Source organism: Magnolia sinica, chromosome 13, assembly GCF_029962835.1.
Source record: "Magnolia sinica isolate HGM2019 chromosome 13, MsV1, whole genome shotgun sequence".
Taxonomy (NCBI): domain Eukaryota; kingdom Viridiplantae; phylum Streptophyta; class Magnoliopsida; order Magnoliales; family Magnoliaceae; genus Magnolia; species Magnolia sinica.
The window spans coordinates 10,257,606-10,274,794 of NC_080585.1; the positions used below are offsets into that span (position 1 = coordinate 10,257,606).

At 39.9% G+C, this 17,189-nt stretch overlaps 1 protein-coding gene across 4 annotated transcripts in view; it reads right to left on the reverse strand.

Annotated features, from left to right (window-relative positions):
* Window positions 1–17,189, reverse strand: part of LOC131222755 (DENN domain and WD repeat-containing protein SCD1) — a 96,043-nt gene that overhangs the window by 63,598 nt on the left and 15,256 nt on the right. The gene's annotated exons all lie outside the window — the stretch shown is intronic.

Here is a 17,189-nt window from a genome sequence, read left to right on the forward strand (position 1 = left end):
AAAAACGGCTATGAGAGGATAAAAGAGGATAAAAACCTGAGCCAAAAGATGATCCCGCGTGTGGACAGCAACAATGGCCCAGACGGATGTGCGTGTGATCCCGGCCGCACGTGTGTGGGGCCCACTATTCAGAAAAAAGACACCTTGGCCCTGGTCGGCCAGGGATGGACTCCAAAACCCCCAAATCTCAGCTCGATCCAATGTACGGTTTGTGCGTGGTGCTCCGCCGAAGTTTCAGCTCGCCTGCGGACCGAAATCTGGAAACTTGCTGTAATGAAGAAATCTGATGCAACAAAAGGACAAATTCGAAGTACGGATGGTGAAGGAAGATGGAAAAAAAGATGATGGAAGATGGGGGTGAATTGGGATCGATGTGGCTTCGTACCACGGTAGTTAGACCTTTGAAAAGGGAGGGCTTCGCACCCACTTTTGAATTCTTCCACAACTCACGAAGACAGCAGAAAAATAAAGTAGAAATTTTTTATTAACTTCAATCAATCAAAAGAACTACAAGGGGTGCCTATTTATGGGGAAAATCCTATACCCCAAAACTCCGACCATGTGCGCAACCTATTACTTGGCGATGAAGTAAACTAAAATAAAAATCAAACAAAGAAATCTAAAGCGTTCACAATGTTCTAAATAATAACAATAAGCAAAACCTAAAATATGAAATCAATCCGACGAGTGGGCCACAATCATGAGATCCCATGATGGGCTTTTCTTGACTATCGGGCCCACTTTTCTGAACCAAAACTTGTCTTCTAGCTAGGAGGCCCCCCCTGGACGTCGTCATCGAGCCAGATCGATGGTGGGGTCCTCCTTCTGCGTACGTACGTGCGTAGGAGTGGTGGTGTGTGAGCGTGCGTGTGCACGATGTCCTCATCAAGTAGTCTGCAGAAAGATCGAACAGAACTTTCCCAGTGGTTCCCATTTCCAAATTCTTTTGTCACTCCCAGTGAGAGTAATTGAAGTTTTTTATTTTTCTGAGATATATATAGAGAGAGAGAGAGAGATATAACGAGAATTTTATTAAACACAAAGGCAAAAACAGCAAAACAACAAAGCAGGGGAGCCGAGAAGGCGACCCAATTACATCCGAAAGCTTAGGCACACTCGAAGCCCATTTGACAATAAGCATCCTTGCCCTTTGGGAAGTTCCCTCAGTCGACTTTTATCATTCCTGAAGCATCTCTCATTTGTCTTTCCAAGCAGCCCACCAAATAGCAAGCAGGGCCATTCTCCACAGCAACTTCCTTTCCTTCCTAGTGTCCACACCGTGCCAAGCAATCAAAAGATCACCCACCAAATTCAAGAAGCACCAAGAAAAACGGAAATGACCCAATAAATCCGCCCAAATGATCACACAAAGGGGCAATGCACGAAAAGTTGATCTACCATTTCCTCATCATCCATGCACAAGAGACAAATATTTGAAAGTACCATAGACCTTTTTCCGAAGATTATCAATAGTTAAGACTTTCTTCCTACTGACCAACCACCCAAATGCGACCACCTTAGGAGGAGCACCGTAATGCCAAGCAACCTTGGTATGCCCCACCTCTCCATTCTGACCACCCTCACAAATGCTAGAATAAAGGGACCGGACAAAGAAGGAGCCCAACTTGTCAACCTTCCAAACTAAGAAGGAGCCCAACTTGTCAACCCTCCAAACTAACTTATCCGATTCAAAGATAACCAGGGAGCAAAAGTGAACGCGGTCCAAAAGCACCACAAATTCAGCCACTACTTCATCACGAAGAAACCTACAACAAGGGGGTTCCCAAACAACCACATCCCCAATTTGGAAGAAGCAACCGGCCACCACTATAGAAGGATCCAAGGCCAAGTGGAATATATTAGGAAAGTCAGCTTTCAAGGGGGAGGTTCCCACCCAAACAACTTCTCAAAATTGGATTTTCTCATCGTTCCCCAAAGTGAATCCCACCCCTACAATAAAGAGCAGCTTCACGGAATAGACCCCTTTCCACAAAGTCGACACGCTATAGCTTGAAGAATCTCTAGTCCACCAACCTACACCTGAGCACCCGTATTTACATTTTATAACCTCCTTCCATAATGCCCCTTCTCCTCCCCAAGTCTCCAAAGCCACTTCCCAAGCAACGCCGCATTCATAGTCTTAAGGTCCTTGATTCCTGCTCACTCTGCATAAGACATGCATACTATATTCCACCCCACCAAATGGAATTTTTTTTCTTGTCCTCCACCCCTTCCACAAGAAGTCACGATGGAATTTCTCGATACTTAAAAGCACCGAGGCCATGCATTTGGATATAGACACATGAAATAAAGAGGAAGATTCAATAGAGCCACTTTGATAGGAGTAATGCGGCCACCAAGCGAAAAGTACCAACTTTTCCATCTAGCTAAATTCCTCTAAAATCTTTTTTTATATTGAAGGGTAACTTCCTCTCAAAAGTCAAATCTCTCCACCACCTTATCCCAAAAGTGTTTTGCTGGTTTACCAACATATAAGGGGAGGCCCACAAATACAACGGGAAGCACCCCTGCCACACACCCAAAAATGAGAGAGGAATGGAAGTTCCATTCAGCAAAGGCAAAAATTCAGCATGTGAGTTGATTTCATCATCTATAAGATTCTTTCTAAAGCAGATGTTCCACACCAAGTGGTTGCAAGCTCTAAAAGCATTGATTAGTTGGCATAAATTTCTCATTAAAGTAATAGAAGGTCTGAAATAGACTGCATAGAGGGCGATCTAAACAAAGTCTTCCAAGAAATGGATCCTATACCCATCACCTATGAGAAATTTGAAGCCTCCAACAATAGGAGAAGACACCTTCAGGGTGGCTGTCCAAGCTACTGAACAAGCTCGAATGCTTGTCCTAATTATAATTGTTGATCCCATATGATGCCTTGAGAACTTTGTGCCATAGGAACTTCCTCCTGAGGGCCTATATAGTAGAAGTCTATTATAGAGAACCCTATTTGATTTAGAAGTCTTTATTTCCGATTTCCTTAGTTAAACTCTTTATTAGTAGTTCGGGTAGGAGTTGATGAACAGTATGTGGAACAATAAGAACAAATCATCATCCTAACCAGTGTTTTAAATAGCGGTAGTGTGATGCGTAGCGCTTAGCCCTCTATAGCGTGTGCCGTGTAGCGTAACCTATACGATACTTCTATTTTTGAATTTAAAAATAAGACAAATATAATAAATAATGGAGAAAAGGGGAAAAAATATATAAATGCCTAAAAGATGGTTCATTTTATTAATTATAAGTATGTTCAAACGATTTATTAGTTATCATTTATCAAAAGCCAATCCACATATATAAGCCAAATCAAATAATTATCATATCAACAACTTTCTAAGCAAACTACTTTAATTAATAATGTCTAATAACCACAAGTCACAATTATGAAAAGAAATAAAAATCTCATAGATTAAAAGTATCAAGTACAATACAAGTGTCACATTCCTCAACATTACATACAAAGAAAACATGAAAAAAGTAATAAAAAAATAAAATAGTAAAAAAATACATTGTAGCTTATGCTACGCGCTACGTAGTTGTAGCGTACACTACGACCCCTGTAGCGTACGCTACAAGGGATTTACGCTATTTAGGACGCTACGTCGCGCTATAGCCACACTACGCTACCTCTACGCTACGGGCGCTATTTGAAACATTGATCCCAACTAATTGGGGTCAGCTACATGAATCCTTTCCACCATTCCACTCTATCAAGGGCCATAAGAACAAACGAAGAAATAAAGATCTAGAAGCTACTCTATGATTCTATAGAGCTATATAAACGCCCTAATGACATGTAGACTAGAATGATGAGAGTGATTATTTTAAGACTGAATTTATGAGTTTATTTTAGTTCGTGTTTCCTACAATGGGATTCAAATCTCTATTGTTGCTATCCCTCTAGAGGCCCCTAGTGTGATACCAATGGGTTTGTGTGGAATGATTTATAGTTATTCATTTCTTTGTTAGTTATTATATTTACTTGCTGAAACTTGGATCTTTTGGAGTTAAATGGTGGCATCTTCAAGAAGACTACGGCTCCAATTCGTAAGTACTTTCAGGTTCATTCAATTTAGATGCTAATTTCTTGAAGTTGCTGCATCATTCCTTCAGCAAAAGAATCGGCTACCTCATTAAGCATCAGATATTATATGACTAAAGAAAGTCCTAGGACCACTAAATAAAACCAAGACCTCTTCAATGCTCATGTAATAGCACTTGGTAAGGTATAGGTCACTATCAACAAAGACATGATCCACCAAACATTGTTCGAAGTATCCCTGATATTATCGAAAGATCCCTGATATTAGTATCTTTAGCTCGGCGATACCGATAACACTAGTAGCGATATCGATAACATTGGTAGTATTAGAAATTCTAGATATTGGCGATGCATCTCTACGTATCGCCAATGTTTTTTATTGTGTAAATTACAGGTGCCACTTGTATTGCCAGTGTATCGGCAATATTTCGATAATATCACCAATGTCTCAATATCACCAAAAAATTGTTTATGCAAAAAAAAAAAAAAAAATCCATTTCAATTTTTTTTTACGCGCGCGTGATTGTATGCAATGTTTCAATTTGTCGACAATAAAATCGCGATATTATTGTTATCGCAATATGGGCGATTTCGAGATCACAATCTTTCTTTCTTTTTTTTTTCAGTTGTCGACGATTTCTCAGCGAAATATTGTGTTTTCGATATTTTGAAATATCAATGGATGTTTGGATGGAAGGTTGGATGATTGGATGGATAGATGGGATGGATGGTAAGGTTGGACTGATTTCTTACAATAGCACATGCTTTTAGGCCCCTATTAAATGGAAACTTATTATGTATGCATTCTTTTTACAATTTTTTATTCCCAAATATGCAAATATGTGTATTTAAGCATCCCCTTAAGTTTCACTAAAAAATTTCACCGTTTTCCCCATGTTTTCCCACATTTTTGGTTACTAGCGATATCGATATTGTTTCCATATCCTCGGCCAACAAAACTTGTAGTGATACCAATACTTCAAAGACTACCACCAAATACAACAAAACATCTTTAACAGTGTTAGAGTACACAATAGTTGTGTACATGCAGAGTGATGAGCACATTAGCATTATGTAGAGTGCAGTGTCATGTGGTACCTCAATGCACCATAACTAGGATGATTATTATGTATCTTAAAGATTAGAATTTACATCTTCAAGCATGAATCTTTGTATCAAATTAGTATTATAAATGAGAGCCTAATGTAGAGAAAGGAGATCAAGTTCTTTTCCTCTATTTCCCTAACACACCATCTTTTCCTTCTCTCTTTACCTACAAATACCAAGAGCGTTAATTCTATACATTCGATTACGTGGTTAATCTCATGAAATTCATTGTCATATCCTTGTCCCAGCTATTTGGGGTTAGCTTTATGTATATTGTTTCCCAATCAATCCTAAATTTAACGCCTTATCCTTGGTAATCATATCCCTTCTCCTGCCTCTTTCCAAATTCTTTTAGCTCTTCTTTCTTTTCGATCTTCAAAGCAAGTTTTATTAAGTAGCCACAAGGGAAAAAATACACCCTTGAAAGGGCACCCACCCATGTTTACGTGAGAAGAGGACTCTTCCCATCTCACCCCAAAAATCAACAAAACTACCAAGACCTCCTTGAGAGGCATTTCCCAAAAGGCTACCCTTTTAGGTCTTCCTCTCGACCCATTTTCAGGCCCGGTCCTCCAACCATAATCAAGGTTTCCCTCTTCACTGGGGCAGTCTCCAGTATACGTTGCACATGGCCAAACCATCTCAATCGACTCGCCATCATTTTTTATTCTCTCCTTAGGCCTACTCATAGGCTGCTTCAATGACTTCATTCGTCTTCAGACACATCCAAGCCAGCATTCTCATTTCAATAATACTCATCCTGTGCTCATGTTGCCTTCCAATTGTCCTATAATCTAACCCAGAGAAAAAGACAGATTAAGCACATGAAATTGATCAGAATAAGGATTGAGCACATGAAATGATTGTGCTAAACTCAAGAATGTACCTGCAAGCAATGTTTTCAGCATCTTCCGATATCACTAATATATCCCACAATATATTTGTTATCCAAGCTGAGCGATACAATACCAACTTTAATATCCATTTTTCATGGTATCTTACAATATATTGCACAATATTGCGATATATCATGGATATCGCGAGATCATGCGATATATCCACACTCCCCCTTTATAAATTCTTAATATATCGTGCAATATATCAATACTAAGTGCAATATTGAAAGGGATAAAAGGAAACCAAACTGTTTTGTCTAGAAAATCCTAAAACATTCAAAATCAATTTTTTTACCCAAAAAATAAAATAATAATAATAATAATAATAATAATAATAATAATAATCCTAATACATTGTAAGGAGATTTCAACCAGTCCACTCTATTTTGTTGGAAGAAAATCTTCGAAATTTCTCCAAAATCGCAATCAAAAGCTTCTTGGAGCTAGATTCTAAAAGGTGCAATTTTGGAGTTTTGATTCATTTTTTTCGTTTGTATATGTTCTAAATAGTGTCAAATGGTAAGAAATCCATGATTCTTCATGTTTTGCATGAAAATTTATGGATTTGGAGCTTCAATTTCGAGATTTGAGGAACATGGACCGGTTGCTAAAAATTAGGGAAATTGAAATTTCCCCAAATTTTCCCAAATCGGTTGCAATCTTAGGGCATGTTTGTTTACTCGATGGAAAACGAAATTCATTGTAAATAGGTCATAATGACCTACTCCTATCATTTGGTGAGGGTGTATTTACACCCACTTTGAAATTCAAAACAGTGCTAAAAGCAACATACCCAGATGGAAATCTCTGCCAAATCCATTTCCAATGACCTCTTGAAAACTTGTCTCGCAAGAGCATTAGTGTATGGTGCACCTTCGGGAGATGGTCACAAAACAAAAGCCACCATCGCTCTTGTCTTCCTCCCTCGCCAGCGACTTCTCTTTGAATCAGGTATGGTGTTTCCTCCTCATTTCGTCCTCCTCTATTCCATTTTCTTAGCCTCCATATACAACAAAGATGATCTAACTCTTTCATTTCCCCCTTCGGTGTCAGCCTACCACCATTCTCATTTGGAGTCAAGGTTGCACAATTACCTTCGCCGCCTCAGACATCCATCACTAAGACACATCTTCGGGTGGGTTGTCTTCATTTCCAAGTTATGGACGTCTTATTCTTCACCTCATATTGACCAAGATAGATTTCCACAGGAGGTCGTGCATGATGCGAGATCTTGATCTGCGATGCCTTCTCTATGCAATGCCTTCATGACTCTGGCGACAGATGTTGTAGTTGAAGTTGATATTTGTGTTGTCCCTTAATCGAGGTCTATTTGATGTCATGGTTGTTTCAATGGCCATTGTTTTCTTACGGTGTGGTCCACCTGAGATTTGGATTTGCTTCAATTTTTCCGATCATGCCTTGAAGTGAGTTTTCAATAGGAATGGATGGCATGGATGGAAGGCACATCGATCACAAGATTCACAGCAGGATTCACTATCAATGATCCCACCTTCTGAATGTGTACAGGGGCCACACACACTGTAGCTACATAATAGGCCTTATATGCATATGTGTGATCCCAATATCAAAAGTCGATGCACTATGCCAACCACTTTCCCTTTGATGTGACGGTTTCAGCCCCTCAAAAAGCATTGGGAAAAGGCCATCATTACTTATTTCCTTCTTATATATATTAAAGAAACACGTATTTTAAAAGTCAAATTGTTCTGACATGGATGGAAGGCACATAGATCACAACAGGATTCACTATCAACGATCCCACCTTCTGAATGTGTACAGGGGCCACACACACTGTAGCTACATAATAGGCCTTATATGCATATGTGTGATCCCAATATCAAAAGTCGATGCACTATGCCAACCACTTTCCCTTTGATGTGACGGTTTCAGCCCCTCAAAAAGCATTGGGAAAAGGCCATCATTACTTATTTCCTTCTTATATATATTAAAGAAACATGTATTTTAAAAGTCAAATTGTTCTGACTTTACTAGCAACTCCTTCTGGAACTCATCATTACACATATACGTGCATTTATAGCTCCCACCGAGTAAACAAACACGCCCTTCGTGTCCAAACACGAAATCAAACATATATATAACATGATCTACACATTCTTAGCAATTTGGGGATTCTTTGGGGAAAAAAATAAATTTAATTAAAAATAATTTAAAAAAATGTTAAAATTTTTTATTTTTTTCCCGAAATCCACAAGAATATTTCTAGTTTTCCACTTCTTTTACTTTTGAATGTGATACTTGTTTTTCCATACATGTCTTCTTACATTTACAAATTTTATGAATTGACTTTTTGTTTCATCAGTTCAGTCAGATAGAACATAGATTAGGACCCTATACAAGGAAAACCTATTATGTACGCTTGTTTTTTGTGATTTTTTATTTATAAGTGTGTTTTGGTGCCTTTTTTAATACTCATCGAAGTTTCATTGAAAAATTCAACTAATTTCCCAATGTTTCTCAACAACTGATATATCCTGTGCAATAACCAATATGTATCCATATCCCAAGGTTGCAATACATTAGGCAATAACAATACAGAAAACATTGCCTGTAAGGGCCATCACTATTAACATAAAGGCAATCTATCCATTGACTTGTTAATTTTGTGGCACAATTTTCTGAGGAGCCACTCCACTCTCCATTCACAAGAAACTAGAGTTTCAACCACGAAAAAAAGCCTACTTCATGAAATAGGTGTTTTTTTTAATAGTGCCCATTGGAACAACTTTGATGGATTGTGTATGTGTGTGTGAACCAGTGTTCGTGTTGTCGACGATTTGTCGATATTATCGCCGATAATATCGGTGTCGCTGCACTGGCGACACCGAAACCCCAAGTTTTCGTTTCTCTACAGAATATCAGCGAAATTTTCGGCGAGAACCCATTTTTCGGCGATATCATCGATAAAAATGGGTTCTCGCTGAGAATATCAGCGTGGTGTGGCTGAAATAAAGAAAAAAAAAACTTCAATTTCACGATTTTCGTACCTGATCGGAATTCGGAAGAACAAAATCCTTTTGGCCTTGATCGACAGCCCTGGTAGGTAAGAAAAACCTACAAATTTCCCCCTTTTTCTGATTGGAATATCGATGTCGCAATTTCGGCAGAAAATATGAAATTTTGCTAGATTTCCCTTCGATTTGGGTGTGATTTAGAGTTTTGAAACCCTCGGTCAAAAACCCATCAGCGAGAAATCCTCTCGTTCTGATATTTTTGTGTTTTTAAAAAATAAAAAATAAATAAATAAACCTTCGAGCCTTGGAAGTAAAAGCGGTTGCGTACCGAGGGAAGCGGATTGGCTGGTGTACCTCACACCAACTATATAGTTGTTGTAGGTATGTGTCCTGCGAAGACGAGCACTGACGCTCCTCGAGCTCCGAGTTGTACAAACAGTTCAAAGGAGATCAAAGTTACATGGCCCCACAGTGATGTATTTATTATATCTACACTGTTCATCTATTTTTAGATATCATTTTAGAGCATTATGCAAAAGATGAATCATATCCAAAGATCATCTGTACCACACCATAAATAGCAGCGGAGATAATGATTTACACCGTTAAACAATTTTTAGGGCCCACCATAACATTTTTTTTACATCCAATCTGTTCATAAAATCACAAATAACTGAATGAAGAGGAAAAACAAATTTCATATTGATCCAAAACTTCTGTGACCCCGAAAAGGGTTTCAATGGTAGACGTTCAATCCCCCACTGGTTTTTGTTGTGTGGTCCACTTGATAGTTAGATCTGTCTTATTTTTTGTCCCAAGCCTTAAGACGATCTCACCAAATGGATGGACGGTTTGGATATAACACATATATCATGGTGGGCCCAGGGAGCATTTACCAGTAGTCACCTCTTTACTGGCAGCGTCAGCAAGCAATCTGCATCCCCCATGAATTGCCAAAGGGAAGCGGATTGGGTACAGCCTCGGCAACACCTAGCTATGGGGCCCACCGTGATGTATGATTTTTATCCACATTGTCCATCCATTTTGAAAAATCATTTTATGTGATGAGCCCAAAAATGGGACAGATTGAATGCCCATGTGAACCACACCATAGGAAACAGTGGGGACCGACAGCCTAGTGTTGAAAACCTCTTAGGGGCCACAAAGTTTTGGATCAAGCTCATGTGTATGTTTTTCTCGTGGTGTGGTCCACCTGAGATTTGGATCTACTTCATTATTGGGCCGTGCGCTCAAATGAGTTGGCAAAAAGGATAGACCGTGTAGATATACAACGCATACATTGAGGTGGGCCCATGGTTAGGGTCCCACCCACATCCCTATCCTTGGAAAACTTGCTAGGGTCCACTGTATTGTTTTGTTAACCCTTCAAACCGTCAATAAGGTGTCATAAACTCGGAGGAACCTTTAAATAAATTATTTAAAAAAAAAAAAAAAAACAGTTTGAACCAAAACTTATGTGGCCCACCATAAGTTTTCAATGGTCAATCACCACTGTTTCCTATGGCATGGTCCACATAAGATTGGGATCAACTTCATTTGTGGGATTGTGCATTAAAATGATCCAGAAAAATAGATGGACGGACATGGATATACAACACATTAAAATGGGCTCCATTAAATGAAAACTTATCGTGTAATGCATTCTTTTTGTAATTTTTTTATTCCTAAATATGCAAATATGTGTATTTAGGCATGTCCTAGAGTTTCACTGAAAAATTCCACTATTTTCTCCATGTTTCCCCCACGTTTTCCTACATTTCTGGTCATCAACGATACTATCGGCGATAACGATATAATATCTTTATCGCCGGCCAGCGAAACTTGTAGCGATACCGACAACTCGAACACTAGTGTGAACAACCTTAATGGTTTAATAGTGCCCACTGGAACAACCTTGATGGTTTGTGTATGTGTGTGTGATTCGTAGGTGTCAAGGGAAAGGTTTGACTTAGAGAAGTGGAATGCGGTGACAAATTAGATGATAGTTGCCACTGTACATGGCAAGGAGTATTCACAATAATGATCTTTAAACAAAAAAGGAGGGATCAAATTAGAACTAATGTTCGAAATATCGATATTGCGTTATATATCGCATTCTTGGGATACAGATGCGTATCGGTTATCACACAGGATATATCGTTTGTATCGGGTAATTTATCACACTTTTTGGGAAATATGGGGAAACATTGGGGAGATGGTTGAATTTTTCAATGGAACTTCAGGGATTGTTAAAAAAAGACCTTAATACACACTTTTAAATCATAACATCTCAAAAACGGAGTGCACATAATTGGTTTCCTTTGACTGAACTAATGCAACTATATTCAAATTGAATGCATAACATTTAGAATGTATGTGATGATCATTTCATCAAACACTCCTAAATACTTCGAAATTAGTCTCAATTGACAACTGGTTGAAGGGAATTTTTGAAAAAAAAAAAGTAATATTTTAATAATTTTTATTAAAAATGATTTTTATTTTCTGAAAATTGAAAATGACTTAACAAATCAATAGGTTAACGCTCATACATGCTTGATTTCATGTTTAGAGTGCAACATTGAAAGCAATTTGGGAGAAATTTGGAAATTTTTTAATTTTTCCCAATTTCCACCAAATCAAACCACCTACACTTAAATTTTGAAATTAGAGTGTATGTGATGATAATTTCATCAAATACTCCTAAATACTTCGAAATTAATCTCAATTGACAGCTTGTTGAAGGAAAGTTTCGAAAAAGACATGGAGAACATGAAGAACCAATGGATATCGAAATCAAAGCTCTGACTCCATGATTTTTCATGCAAAACTTGAAGAACTAATGGATTTGTAACCATTTAACGTTGATTTAACAAAATTTCAACAAAAAAGGGATCGAAAACTGAAAATGCTCACCGGATTGAACATGTAGGATGATGCAGGACATGAAAATTAAATATGATGTGCAAGATTTTAAGGCTTTAGATCATACTAATTTAGAAACACTCACAGTAATTCCACATCCCACATAAAGTCAAGCATTGACAAGGAGAATCTACGAGGGTCCAAGCCTACACATGTTAGGGCTGGATCAATTAAAAATTATGAACCAAACAATGCTCAAAGGAAAGTAGACTTGTTCCCACATGCAAAGGATTATTTCCCAATCCAAGGGATTCACATGTTTCAATTCGGGAAACCCTAGGGTTGCAAAAGTGGAATAGAACTTGGGGATTTGAGATGATCTAGGGTTAGGGTTATGGAAATAAGGCAAGAGACGAGTGAATTAGAGACGAGAGAGAACTAGTGATCAGCCCGCGCGTTTAGACAGCAAACCAGCCTGACGCACGTGCGTGGATGGCGGCCCGCACATGTGTGGGGCCCACAAATATAGAATCGGCTAGCTAGGGCCTGGTCAGCCAGGGATGGGCCACCTTCCCTCTAAATTTCAGGTCAAACGGATGATCGGTTTGAACACGGTGTTCCATCAAAGTTTCAGCCCTCCTGCAAGGCCAGATTCTGAAAATCTGTTGTAGGAGAAAGATTAGCTGCAAACGTGGGTGGATTTGATGAGGGGATGGCTGTAGGAGATGATGAATATGAAGGGTAGGAGATGATGAATATAGAGGGGTAGGAGATGGGGGCGATTTAGGATGGGTGTGGCTTCGCACCACGGTAGTTAGCCCCTCGAGGAAGGGAGGGTTTCGCACCCAATTAGGTTTTCACAACTCAGAGAATTAAAGAAGCAGGAAAACGTAAAATTTTATTCATAAATTTCAATGGAAAAAAAAAAAAAAAAAACCTACAAGGGGTTGCCTATTTATAAGAAAAACCTATACCCCAAAAGCCGCGCCATGTGCGCATACTATTACTTAAAGACGAAGTAATCAAAAATAACAACTAATCAATGTAATCTAAACCGTTCATGATGTTCCTAATAACGGTAATAAGCAAAACTCAAAGTCGTGGGTCACCTAGGGTAGTGGGCCACGATCATGAGATCCAATGATGGGATCCACATGATGATCGAGTCCACCCCAAGGAACCAAAACACATTCTAACTAGGAGGCCCTCCATGGATGTCGTCATCGATCCAGATCGAAGGTGGGGCCCTCCTCCTTACGTACGTGCGCAAGAGGGGCATGCATGTGCGCGAGATGTCCCCATCAACTCTCCCTGGCTGCGAAGATTTCGCCACTGGCGAAACAAAACTCCTAAACCGCTCTAAGATGGCAGGATCAAGTCTCTGAAGCTCCTCCTCAGTGAGCCACGTACTATTTGAAGTTGGGCGTGACTTTCACTTGACCAAGAACTTTTGAAATCCGCCGTCTGACGTCGATATTATCTGATGGTCCAGAATATTCTCTATCTCCTCTCTGGGCGTGTGAAGGGTAGGTATAGGAGGTAGATGCTGGGAAGATGGGTCGGGAGGGGGCCATGGATCAAGGGAAAGGTCTGGGAAATCAAGATGGTTAGGTGACAAGCTGGACAATGTATTAGTAGTCCCCTGAAATGCAACTAGATCCTCCACCTTGAATGTGGAACTAATTCCCATGGAAGGTGGAAGATCTACCACATACGCATTGAGACCGTTTCTTTTTATAATTTTGAATGGTCCAGCGCTACGCGCGTGTAATTTACGAACGGCTCCCTAAGGGTATCGCTCTAGCCTGATGCGGACCATCACAGAGTTCCCTACATTGAATTCCTTAAATCTTTTATGTTGGTCAGCAGAAATTTTATAATGTTCATTAGTAATATTGATCTTTCGCCTGATTTCTTGATGCAATGAATGAATGTGATATACAAAGGACTCTGCAGACTCTGATGGCCTATGGGACAGGGACATAGGGACAAGATCAATAGGCTTCCTAGGTTTATAACTAGTAACAACTTCAAAAGGACTTAAACCTGTGGATCTATTGACAGAACTATTAAATGCAAACTCGGCGATAGGTAGTGCAGTGTCCCACGTCCTGATGTGCTCTCCCACTAAACACCTGAGCAAATTTTTCAAACTCCTATTGACCACCTCAGACAGGTTTGGTAGAGTCGCCCCAGGGACTAAATCAATGGCGTGTTGTATATCCCCCACAGGGGGAAGCTCATCCGGTAAATCATTGAGAAAGACATCACGAAACTCATCCACTACCGGAATGGCCTCAGTGGGTAACTCTGCACTAGCCTCTAGTGCACTTTCCCTAGCCACAAGGGCGTACACCATCGAGTTCAACTCAGTCTCTCGCTCAAAGTCTTTGATATTTAGAATATGGAGAGGCTTAGACTTGGACTTCGATTCATCAACCAACCTCAAGTGATAAGAGAAAATGAGGTATTTTTCCTTAAGAGTTTCTTTCATTTCTCCCCAATGGACTATTGGGGGTTCCCTCAACCTCTCTTTCTTTCGCTCCGCAGTAGCCCAAAACCTCTTCGCTTGGCCCACAAGCTTCGTCTTGGCAAATTAGACTCGACAAGCATCCGACATGTCGTACCACTCAAAATAGTGGTCCATATCCGCCAACCAATCTAGAAAAGCTTTAGGGCCCAAGTGGCCATTAAACGTAGGGGCCTCTACTCTAACTCCCTTAAGGAGTTGCGCATCTGAGTCATAATGATCATGATGCCCCTCGCGAGGTGGGTGCACGGGTGCGCGCCCATGTCTGTTTCTTTGGCCACCCACATTCCCTTGTCTATCCTCCTGACCACCTGCCTAGGATTGGGCATCTTCTCCAATGGTGGGGTTTGCCTAGGCAGAGGTCTTTAGTTGGGTAACGCGCACATTAAGTTGATCCTAGCGTTGGTCAATACGTTGTTCCAAGCACCTACCCAAAGACTCAAAACTTCCGGGTTATGTTGTCCATTGACTCTTGTAATTGCTCCATGTTTAGTGCAGGGTGCAACCCAAAACCGCGACCAGTACGTGTGGGCATACAACTACCCACTCAACTCAAAGGTCCTCTAATGCAACTATGTGCGTCTAAATGTGACTAAATGCTCCTATAGGACTCTATATGAGGGAAATTACGCAATGCTCCTAAATTTCCAACAACATAACTGTCCAAACAGTTTGTTAACAGAAAATTCAGCAATGAAAATTGGAAAATTTCTGACAACAGAAAATTCAGCAGTCTATGTTGTGAATGATGGGTCCTAAATAGCCCTATATGATGAGATTTAATGCAAAATAAACGTGAGTAGACTAAACCCTAAACATGCAATGCAATCCCCTATGAAAAACCTAATCTTTGATACTAAATTTGATGCAGGGCATGAAAATTAAATATGATGTGCAAGATTTTAAGGCTTTAGATTATACTAATTTAGAAACAATCACAGTAATTCCACATCCCACATAAAGTCAAGCATTCAACAAGGGAAATCTACGAGGGTCCAAGCCTACACATGTTAGGGCTGGATCAATTAAAAATTATGGACCAAATAATGCTCAAAGGAGAGTAGATTCGTCCCCACATGCAAAGGATTATTTCCCAATCCAAGGGATTCATATGTTTCAATTCGGAAAACCCTAGGGTTGCAAAAGTGGAATAGAACTTGGGGATTTGAGATGATCTAGGGTTGGGTTATGGAAATAAGGCAAGAGAGGAGTGAATTAGAGACGAGAGAGAACCTGTGATCAGTCCGCACATGTGGACAGCAAACCGGCCTGACACGCGTGTGGATGGCGGCCTGCACGTGTGTGGGGCGCACAAATCTGGAATCGATCCAGGATGGGCCACGTTCCCTCTAAATTTCAGGCCAAACGGATGATCGATTTGAACACGGTAATCTGCCGAAGTTTCAGCCCTCTTGTAGGGCCAGATTCTGAAAATCTGCTGTAGGAGAAAGATTAGCTGCAAACGTGGGTGGATTTGATGAGGGGATGGTTGTAGGAGATGATGAATATGGAGGGTAGGAGATGGGGGGGATTTGGGATGGGTGTGGCTTAGCACCACGGTAAGGAGGGTTTCACACCCAATTAGGGTTCCACAACTCAGAAAATTATAGAAGCAAGAAAACGCAGAATTTTATTCATAAACTTCAATGGAAAAAAAAACCTACAAGGGGTTGCCTATTTATAAGAAAAACCTATACCCCAAAAGTCGCGTTATGTACGCATACTATTACTTAAAGACGAAGTAATCAAAAATAACAACTAATCAATGCAATCTAAACCGTTCATGATGTTCCTGATAACGGTAATAAGCAAAACTCAAAGTCCTAGGTCACCTAGGGTAGTGGGCAATGATGATGAGATCCAATGATGGGATCCACATGATAATCGGGTCCGCCCCAAGGAACCAAAAGACAGTCCTCTAACTAGGAGGTCCTCCATGGATGTCGTCATCGATCTAGATCGAAGGTGGGGCCTTCCTTACGTACGTGCGTAAGGGGGGCGTGCGTGTGCGCGAGATGTCCCCATCATAGGATATATCGGCACTGCCTGTCTGTTTCATATCGCATAGGTAGGATACAAGATATCATGGGATATATCGGCCAATATCATCGATATTTAAAACATTGATTAGAACTACAAGGTCAAGAAATATGACAAGTTAAGAAGGACATCTCTTGAAATACCGTCATTTGCAAAACCAACGAAATGACCTCTCCCTTAAACACATCTGCAAGATGCATCAATTTTTATATACCCAAATTTCATTTTCAATTTTAAAAAAAACACTATGGTTTGGTTTCTTTATGCAAAATGCCCAATCTAATTGCATTTCAGGAATAGCCTTTAATGAGTAACAAACCATAGAAAGATGAAGGGAAAATTCTCAACTATTCTCTCAATTTCTGCCTTGTTCACCACTCTTACTAGCCCCAAAGAAAATTTCCTTGACTCATGGTATTCAAAAACAGTTATTTATCAGCTGTATTGGCTGAACGTAAAGGAAACAATCAACCCCATCACACAATACGTGGGTGAATCAGTCCATTGTGAAACAAAGGACCATATCGGTGGATACTGGCCAACACACCTCATATCAGCGTACTTACGGAGACAATATGGCCATTACAAACTTATACGACCATAAAGAACCCATTGTTTTTCAAATTTCTAGCTTCAATTTTCTCTCTTCTTCCCACTTTTGTCTTCATTTCAACCATGAAGGAAGCTTAGAAATTAAT